This window comes from Populus euphratica, unplaced genomic scaffold (assembly GCF_000495115.2).
Source record: "Populus euphratica unplaced genomic scaffold, PopEup_1.0 scaffold37.1, whole genome shotgun sequence".
NCBI classification, from domain to species: domain Eukaryota; kingdom Viridiplantae; phylum Streptophyta; class Magnoliopsida; order Malpighiales; family Salicaceae; genus Populus; species Populus euphratica.
In genome coordinates, this window is record NW_011499909.1 from 599,093 (window position 1) to 610,208 (window position 11,116).

Sequence of the window (11,116 nt, forward strand, 5' to 3'; positions counted from 1 at the left end):
CAAAAAAGTAAATATTATGTTCCATAAAGGAGCAAAATTAGTTATAAATGTATTGTTTTCTAGTAGAATTTTGAAAATTAATGCCTAGCAAAATTAATTTCGAATAATGACTTAAAATGGTTCCAGGTACTAATTAGGATATTTTCTTTGAAATTAGGAGAGGCATCTAAGGTTGGACTCGCAATCAACAAAACACATTCATTTTTTTTTATTCTATTTATTTATCATATATAAAATACATTTATATATAGATTTATTACTTATGTATCTTTTGACCTATAAATAGAGTTATTTCAATTTAACTGGATAGAGAGATCTTTTGATTTTTTATTATGTTTTTTTTCTCTATTTATTTGCCTATTAGTTATTTCTTTTAGTTTATATTATATTTCTTTTTTAAAATAATTTTTATATCACTATATATTTTTTATTTTTTATTTACCATGACTTCATAATAATATGTCAAACATTTAGAGACGATTATCCTTTTCATTTTCAATCCAGACTCATCATATAATTGATGCGGGCTGAACTACAACTTAAATGCAAATGCTCATGTATCACAAGAACAACATTGCAATTTTTTTAGGATGTTACTAGATGAGTGATCATTGCAATGCCACACATTGGACCCAACCATTTCTAACATAAAAAATGATTCTCAGGAGATAGTAATGTTTTAAAAAAAAAGTAAGAAAAATATGAGAATCAGGCTATATACTTGACTGGATTCGGTAAATTTAGTTAATATAATAATATGATAAAAAAATAAAAAAATAAAAAATAGCTTAAATTATTTTAAGTTAATTAAAAACAAAAAATAGCTTAAATTATTTTAAGTTAATTTACTAAATTCATGATTCGACACATAAGATCAAGATAATTTTACAGAAAAAAAAAATAAACAAATAATGAAACTTAATTTTTAACAAACTCAATATTAAATGATGAAATTAAAAAAAAAAAACATAAATCAATTCGAGCTAACTAGCTAAACCCATAACTTTGATCTTGAGATCAGGATTATCTCTTAAAAGGAAAACTTGAAATAATCATGAAGTCAAATTCTTGATCAATAAAATTCTGAGCAATAAAATGTTAAGGGATGAAATTGAAAAGAAAAATTTTAATAAAAAATTATTCAAAACAAAACAAATAGCAATAAAAAAATAAAGATCAAATTTAACATAAAAATAAAATTAAATTGAATATTGAAAGATGAAATTCAAAATTAAATTCAATTAAGAAAAATATTCAAAAAAAAATTAATAATAATTAAAAAAGGAAAAAAACATAAAAAAAAAATCAAATTTAAAAGCTATCTCAAATAAAACAAGTAGAAATCAAAATAATATGAACCAAATATGACAGATAAAAAAATTAGAGGATAAAATTAAAAAAAAAAATTAATTTTATAAATTACTTTAAATAAAATAAATAATAATAAAAAAAAAACATAGAGCAATTACAAAGGAAAAACAAATTGAATGTCTACTTTAAAAATTTAGAGAGTCAAACATGAAATTAAGTAGGAAAGAGAAAAGAATGGAAAAAAAAAAACTATAAACACCAAATTAAAAATCAATAAACTAAATGTACCACCGCCACCTAAAAAAAAAGGGTCAGTTAATATGATTCCAACATTAATGAAGATTATTTTTTATCGTCATATGCATTGCCTAAAAACAATAGAACACCACCTAAAAAAAAGGGTCAGTTAATATAATTCCAACAACATAAATAAAGATTATTTTTTATCGTGTCATATGCATTGCCTAAAAACAATAGAACGATATATATACTAGTGCATATAATTCATATGTCACATGTCAGCTAATTTTAATCTTATATTATATTTAATTTTTATTAAAATATTAAATCTTTTTTGATCAACTTAATTATAACAAAAAAATATAATGAAAATTAAAAAAAAAATCTTTAAAATATCAATTAAATAAATTTTATTTTTAAAGATAATTTATTTATTTTATAGTGTGTTAAAAATTTAGAAAAACAAAATTGTCCCCAATTATTATAATGATAACTAATAACCCTAGACAAAAAATTATATTAACCTCATTCACCACCGCCACCGGGTAAGTCTCCAAGAGTTTACCTTGTTTTAATGTTTATGTTTCATTCAATTTTCCTTTTTACGGAATTGATGTTTCTCTTAATGATCTAATCATGATGGAACTTCTGTTATCCTTTTATTTGATATACTTTACAGAACTACTTAGCAATGCTTGCTTGACTTAGCTGTCTATGGATTAAAGAAAATACGGCTGCATATGCAATTTTTTGTGATCATATTTTGTGAAATTCAGGGATTCCACCTCCATATCCTCCCCAAGATTTTCCGCCGCCGCCGCCGCCCACCGCCTCCACCGCCTCCACCGCCTCCACCGCCAGTTCCTGCACCGCCTCCACCTGGCTATCAAAGCTATTTCTATGAAGGCCCTGTACCCCAACCTCCTCCTCCACCTCCACACACACCACTTGTCCATCATGATCATGATGACAGTAGTGGTTGCTGTTCATTCCTAAGAGGATGGTACGTGTGATATCTACCGCTATTAATTTTTGGCTCCTCATCTTTTAAAAGCATGATTATTCATTCAATTTGTTTCTTGTTCTACAATTTTCTGGAGTGCATCTCATTTGGGTTTCAGCTTCCATTGAAATTAATTTTCCCCGTGTTATTGAGCCCTTGGAATTTGTTACATGAAGAGGAGGTGTTAATTCTTAGAGGTTCACTTGTTTTGTCTGATTAATATATTTTATCTGTCACTCCAGTCATTGACTTAATGCTAGAATTGAAAACTGGTGATCTAGCTAGAACCTTTACTGGATCGAAATATGCATGTGTTTAATAACTCCCTCTCTCTCTCTCATGCATGCATGTAAATGTGAAAAATAAGCTAGAAGTCTCGAAACAACTCTAAACGTCGATCAAACTTAACTCCTAACCTTCGACTCTTTTAAGTTGCCCTACGTCCAAGTTTCCGTCTCCTCTGGCAATTTCGCCAGAGAACATCTCTGCGAAAGCCGAAACCTAGCTTGTTTAATCTAATTGCACGCCACAGCCATATGAATCTTAAAAAAAAAGAATTTTGCAAAAGCATATGCAATCAAGCCTCTTAAAGCAATCCATGACAGAGGAAACTCCACTAAGTACGCAGGTAAATTCATCATGAACTGATATGGAATGCATCATGAAGAGATTGAGTTAAAGCACTACATCCAAAACTTCAGATGAAAAGGAGCCTCAAAAAAATAAACTTCCTTTCAATTTAGACCCATTAGAAGAACATTAAGGTTAGAATTGTTTCATACTTTCCTAGCACTCAAGATACTGTTGTGTTTGCTTTTGTATCTGCTTACACGGCTTAATTTCTACTGCTCATCTTGATTCCTATAAACATCATGCTGAAGCAAATTTGCACTTTACTTTTCATTAACGTTGTTGTACCCCAATAAGAAGTTTGCACCTAATGTCTAGCTCATGATAGTGACCAGAGCAGAAAACACCTCTGTATCAGCCCCTAAAGCTTTGCTTTAAGCTTGCACACACGAGCATCTTTGCTGGCAGACCACCTGGTGCTTGCCCTGATTGAGACAAAAGGAAAGAAATTTTGGATTGGTCCTGTACATTGAATCCAAATGACCCAAATCATTGGGCTACACCAAAGAAAGTGATGAATAGACTAGAGATCATGTCCTGAATATAAAATTGATGTTAGATTAATCTTTTGTAGAAGGCACTAAGCCAGCCTGTTAAAATTGACCAGCCTGTAAAGCAAATGTGCTATTCAACCTAAATCCTCCTAGTGCATGATAGTTTCATTCTGTCCACATACAAGAAGATGATTGAAATTCTTTCTTAATGATTTGTAATCTCTAAATGTATCTTACTTCTTTTCTTACCTCTATACTTTGCAGTTTGGCTTGTCTTTGTTGCTGCTGTGTGTTGGAGGAGTGCTGTGGCTTCTGCTTTTAGGCTTTTTTGTGTCTGGTCTTTAACATTCATGGCATTTGGTTATTATGTTACATTCATGGCATTTGGTTATTATGTACTTTATAATCTGAGGACTTTCCTAAACATTATCCATTTAATGGAACATGAATCTGTAACTTATTAAATGAAATGTGCTAAGACTCTTTCAACCTTCAAAACTGGAGAGCTAGCATGCATATTTACCTTTATTTTCTGGTGTCTATTTTAACTATCATGTTTCAAACTTTATTTTGCATATCATATTGTAGAGCAATGACTCCAATAATTCTATCCATCTATCTTTGCTCACAGTGTAGTTAAGCCATTGCTAATGTTCCTGCATTATAACAGCAAGTTCAGAATGTGTGGATTGTGAGGGTTTTGCACACTAGAATACATTGCTTACAAGTAACGGCAGCTGCCTGCATCTTTATGGGAATTTTTACACACGGATTGTCTCGTTCACATTTGTTTCGTGGATGAACATTTTAGGGTTTTTTTTCTTGGATTTATTGATGTTCGAGGCAGCCCTTCACAAAGCTCCTCCATTCTGAGTTCTGAAGTTAAAGGCTATTATCGTGATTGAGAATGAGTGAAAAAACTTGGTCATTCAAGGAAGACGACGAATTTGTTGATACAATCGGTTCCATCTAATTGTCAGCTACAAAGCAGGGGCAGAGAATGCTTATCCCTTTAACAAGTTATTTGACCAATAGATTTTTTTTTTTTTTGGCTTGATCGTTTAGGTCATGCGGGGTGTAATGATGATGAAAATAATTATCGAAACTTCAAATGAACACCCACTGAAAAACCGAAAGAGTTTTTTATCAGCTTCACTGTTTAGACCAAGAAAAAACCGGGACTTCAATCATCATTTAGTGTGTTTGGTATTGCAGTGATATTTATGATTAAGTTATTTTTTAAAAAAATATTTTTAGTTGAGATTAATTTAATTTAATAGCTATTTGGTTAAAACTGTAATTAAAATTGAGTTTAAATAAAAAGTAATTTCGTGTGTTTGGTAACCATTTAGGAACACAGTATGAACGGCATTTCAAAAAATTATGAATTTTTATTTCTATTTTTTGGGTACTTAAAATAATTTCTTTAAATATTTTTAAATTGTTTTCTTGTATTGATGTCAAACATATTTTTTTTTAAAAAAAATTCAAAAGATATATCTCAAAGCGAAAAGCATTTTAATTCTTTATCTCTGTCATAATGCCAAACAATCAAGCTTTTCAGATTTAGGGTAAAAAATAACTAATATATATATATATATATGATTTTTTTATTAAAATATTTTAGATTTAACTACTGTTATTACATTATCAAATAAAAATACTTCATATAAAGTATTTTTCACTGTCCCATTAAACAATCTGCAATTTCATCACATACGAAATTCATCCTACCTTAACTATAGTTTTTCTGGCTTCTTAAGCGTGCAACAATATCGAGTAAAATATCATCAAGAATAAAATTAAAACTGCAGTCAAATTCTACAAATACAACGTCATCATTCGATCTCCTTTTAATGTAATTCTGTATTGTCATTAATGCCACTACAATTTCAACTTGCGTTTTGTATTGGTAAGCAGACATGTTTTGTAGAATCCTTTACCTCTGTTTCTATACTCTAAAAGAACATTCTATTACGTTACATAGTGATGAGTGTACATGATTAAAAACTTCTTGCTGATTTCTTGGTTGTCCACGATGCTGAAATTCTTGTAAGTGATATTTCTGACCTTTATATGGACCTAAATACCCATACTCATTGAGATATCTAGAATCAATCAGATAGCACTTACTTGTAATTACAAACAACATTTACATTTTTCTAATGATTAATAAGAATTTCACAAATTATTAAACTTATAATTACATAACAAGTTATATTGTATAACTAACTTCTAGTGGTTTAGGAAATTTAATATGTCAATAGCCTCAAGAAAAATACATGTATTATAGGCACTGTCTTTCTATCTTACCCACACAAACGTGAACTGCATATCAAAACTACAAGCATCTATTATGTTTTAAGTCGGTATATTTTTTTTTTGATAAATGGAATTTGATTTTCATTTGATATGCAAGCTCACACATGTGTTCCATCAATTGCACCAATATAATTCTACTTGAAAACCATTGACAATATAAACTCATCAATTACAAACATGCAAAAAATTTATCCAAATTTCACATTGCCAACATCAACAAACATTTGTCTGACCTTGAAATGAGGCATATATCTGCCTGACGATTGTGATGTCTGCCTGACGGTCGCAACGAGTGCTTCTAAAATTCAGGTCCTTTAGTTTTATGACATTTACTGCAAACAAATATACTACTATTAAGACTTCTTTGATGCATCTACTTACAGTTTCACCCGAATATTGAAAATGCTCTTCAACCTCCCTATTCGATGCTTCAAGTGCTATTGTATACAGAAATATAACCACTTTTTCAATCACGCTCATCCTTCTTAAAGGTTTTAACCCATACCTTATTTCTAAATCACTGCATAAGCTCAACAAAGTTGATGTATCCATTCTAAACATGTTCTCATATCATTTTCAATATCCTAGTAAAACTTCGGTTAACCAAGGTATACATGGTTCTTTATACATATAATTAATATAATACATATATATGGCCCTAGCTGTGCACACAATTAACCTTTTTCTTATCAAATTCTCACATCCAAAATGATTCATCATCTTCATCACTATCATCATCGTCATCGTTATCCTTTACCCTATCATTAGCATCCCCACCTCAGCCACCGTTGTCATAATCATCACGACAATTAATATGATCAACAACATGCACTATTATGTTTTCATAATCATCATCCAGATCTTTATTGAATATTGTATTAAAACTCTCATCGTCCATATGTATACTGCTACATAGATAAACAAATGAATACTGCTAAACATTATTGTGTCGATATCTTTTGAAAAGTAATATTTTGATAGTATTTTTAACGATTTTTTTTTCAATTTATTTTTTATTTATTGGGTCGGACCCAGTCCAAAACATATCAGTTTGTTCTAGCTCAGTCGGCCTCTGCACAAATTCCACCTGACATCCACTGTTCACATAGCATGTGAACAGTGGATGCCGCTTGGAAATTTTGTAGACAAAGAAGAAAAAAGGGAAGAGAAACAGCAAGACGAAGCTACCCTATGCGATTGTGATGTCTGCCTGACGGTCGCAACAGTGGTGGCTGATGGTGAACAGAGGGCACTGCTTGGCCGATAGAAACCGATCTTTTTTCCTCGTTAACTATTTCTGGTTTTCTTTTTTATCTTTATCTTTGCTACTTCTTATGTTTGTTTTGGATGGTTGTTCTCCGCTTATGGTGGTGCTAATGCTTAGGACAATGACTGAAGGTGGTTATCATCGCGGTGAAGAGGAAGCCATGTGGTGGTGCCCCTGTTTCAACCTCTGCTTGCTGCTATTATTCGGCTCTCTTATAGAACAAAAATGGTGAGCAACCTTACCATTGTGTTTCATAGATCAAATTTTGGGTTGTCCTGTATCTTGTCTCCACCCGTTTGGTTAGTCTGGTTATCGTGGCGGTGACGAGGGAACTATGTGATGGTGCCTTTGTTTTTATGCCTGTGTTTCCTTCCTTTTTCCTCTATTTAGGGTGGTTCATTATCAATTTGTATTTTTTTTTACTTGTTTTATACCTTGTAGGTATATACTGTGACGAGTGATTTTTCAGCCATTGCGTTTAATATATCTAACCTTTTGCATATTCTTTTATTTTCTTTCCCGTTAATCCCTTTCCAATCTAATTTTAATTTTTTTTTATTGAAATGATACAATTTATTATAGTACATTTCCAGAGCATTGGAATTTATCAATGAAATTTATTGTCAAATGAAACAATACACTTGATTTGCATCATTAACCAGCATATTTATTAGTTAAAAACTAAAAGCATTGTTCACATCATAAACTGATGTAATTCATGGTACATCGTTTTGTCTCATATCACAACTAATAACACTCAACAATTCTTAAATAACATTATAGTTTCAAACTACATTAAAATACAATCCATAATCAGTACATAATAAATATTAATGCTCCATAACCTAATTAATTACAGATGTCATCTCATTATAATGTTAATTGTTTAATTTATAGAGGTTCCCAAACCAACATAAATTAATTTATTGCTCTATATCAGCTTGAAAAATCTGCAACTTTATTAATCTACAAATTTATATAAATGGCAAGTAATTTTAAAACATGTTAAATAACAATTTAAATAATATTATTAGCAATAAATATATGAAAGCAGGCATTTGGGAGTAATATATACCTCTCGGTCTAAGGTCTTTTACGCCATATATACATTCTCTACAACCATTTCATCTTGTTTTCCATATTGCCCACAGTTTGCCACATTTCTTTATTCCTTCTCAAACCTAAAAACTCAGTAGCAAACCCATGAAAATCATCACCTATATAAACTCCTTCAATTGAGTGAAGCTCGGTCATAACCTCACGAATACTACACCCTTCATGATCTTTATTTATAGACTTGGAATCACTATTGTTTAACATGTTGTCAATCATTTGATCCCACCATGACAGTAGTTGAAACCCAATTTCATAATTCCTTTTTTTTCCCAGCTTGAACCTCAAACCATTCTCTTTCTTTCCTTTTTCCACTACTGTGGCTGTTACTATTGGTAGACATATTAACCCTTTTAACTGTGTTGCAAATATCATCAATTTTTTTTGAAATCTTATCCTTTTTAGAATCATCGCTTCCTTCTTCCCACTACTTGGTTGTTCAACATGTGCATGTTAATTGCCATCAATATTGATATTATTATTGTTACTCATTTTTGGACCTACATGCTAGAGACGGTGTATACCTCTTTTGAACTGAGTGTAGGAGTTTAACTCATGTTTGCTGGAAGATTGACAAAAGTAGAGAATGAAATATTTTTTTTAAATCATGTTTGAGTTATTTTCTGCTCTCTTTATCCTTCCCATTTGCTGCCAAAATTGTTAGGTTTTCTTAGATTGATCAAGAGTCTTTATAATGTTAAATTTGTTCCTTATTTATCTATTTTTTATGATTGGATAAATCCCTCAGAATTTGAACAAAAAAAAATTGGTTCTTTTGTTGTTGTAATTTTTTGTTCTAACTTAGACTCTAATTCTAACTTGGTTTTGTACGATATCGGACCATTTTAGCTATATGCTATCACTGATGAGATATTGAAGAATTGACCTGCACCTTTATTGGGTCCTAAGGGTCACTGTTCTTAGGGCAGACTCTCAGTTAGATTTGGATACTCAGCATTGTCAAATAAAAAAAACTTTTATAACCAACTAGATCCCTGCCAGATTCTATTATCTAAAATGATTTTAGCTCACTTTGAATCCTCCATTAAATTTATAGTCCAGGACATATAGATGAATTTGGGCTTCTGAATTGGTTGATTTCGATATCAGAAGCTCAAGATATTCCTGTTTGAAATCTATCATGAAAACATAGAATCCTACCGCGAGAAGGTTTCCAGCCGAGTTTGGTTGCAATTCTGTTATTCAAAACGATTTTATCTCACTTTGAATCCTTCATAAAATTTATAGTCCATGACACGTAAATAAATTTGAGCTTTTAAATTACTTGATTTTGATATCAGAAGCTCAAGATATTTCCATTTTAATATCTAGTATGAAAACATAGAATCCTACCATGACAGGGTTTTCAGCCGAGTTTGGTTGCAATTCTATTATTCAAAATAAATTTATTTCACTTCGAATCCCCATCAAAGTTGTAGTCCGGGATATGTAGATAAATTTGGGCTTTTAAATCACTTCATTTCAATATCAAAAGCTTAAGATATTCTCATTTCAATATCATGTGTGAAAGTAAGGATTCCTGCCGCAAGAAGGATTTTTGCCCAAGTTGTCAATCTTGATTCGAGGGATTTGTTTGGACCAAAGGTCAAGCTTGATTCGAGGGATTTGTTTGGACCAAAGACTAAATTGAAAAGTGCTAAAATGAGAGGTTTAATTGAAGAAGGATATTAAAAGCTGGAAAGGGGGGTGGATCATCATTTATGACGGGATTTCTACCACACCTAATAAGAAAAATCATGTTTTTATGCAGCTATAATTCATAGGAAACTGCAACTTTTGACAACTGGAAAATGCTATAAAGAGAATAACCTCACCATCATTTAATGGTTGTGATCTTATCCCAAACATAGATGTCTGAGATGATGTGTTAATATTGGAAAGAAATACAAGAATCAACATATAATCAATGAGAATATTGTAGTTTCCTCATTTTAATTATTTAGTTGCAAATCAGCTGGGATTTGCATCCTAGATTAACACATTGAATCTTTCCTAATAAAAGTTGTGTATAGACTATATATACGCTGCCTTTGCTGACCTAAAGAGGGGGGGAAAGAAAAAAAAAACAGAGAGAGAAAGAGGACAGAAAGGAGAGGAACAAAAAGAACAAAAAAGAGAGCAGAACTACACTATTGAAAGCAAAAAAAAATACAGAGGCAGGGGTGTGAACTAGACATGCTTTCATCGCCATCTCCCTCATCATAGGGCGTGAACTCAACCAGCATAACATGCTTTCATCGCCATCTCCCTCATCATCTCCACTGAGAGGCAGGCAATAGGAGAAGGAAAATAGAATCAGCAAAAAAAATAAAAAGAGAACAAAGAGAGTAGAGATAAAACGCAGAGGATAAAAGGAATTTCTATTTCGTTACTGTGAAAAGAGAAAAAGGAAAAGGAAAGCAGAATAGAGAAAGATAAAAAGAGAAGAGAAGAAAATAGAAAGAAACAAGGAAAAAAAGGCTTAAAGCAGCGTGGCCATTTTTGTCTTCCAGAATCAGTAACCACTGGCCATGTGCAGAAGTTGTTGTGCCATCTCCTTCTCCTATTTCAGCGCAGGATCTACAAAACAAAATATAGGATAGAAGAGCTAAAACTAGTAGAGAGAGTGGAACAAAGATACGGAGATAAAGCTCATAAGAGGGACGCCAATAGATAATAAAGAGGAAAGAGCCAAAATAGAAGACAACACTGATAGACTAGCTGTTGCGCCTTCAA

The 11,116-nt window shown here is 31.5% G+C and overlaps 1 long non-coding RNA gene across 2 annotated transcripts; it reads left to right on the forward strand.

The window, feature by feature from the left end:
- The first annotated feature begins 2,072 nt into the window (after positions 1-2,072).
- Positions 2,073-4,206, forward strand: LOC105133748 (uncharacterized). Of its 2 annotated transcripts, none has more exons than XR_843855.1 (3): positions 2,073-2,096; positions 2,328-2,554; positions 3,943-4,206. It is a non-coding gene; the product is annotated as an uncharacterized LOC105133748 (long non-coding RNA). The 2 variants fall into 2 exon arrangements; XR_843856.1 differs by having other exon boundaries at positions 2,078-2,096; positions 2,231-2,554.
- Positions 4,207-11,116: the final 6,910 nt, after the last annotated feature.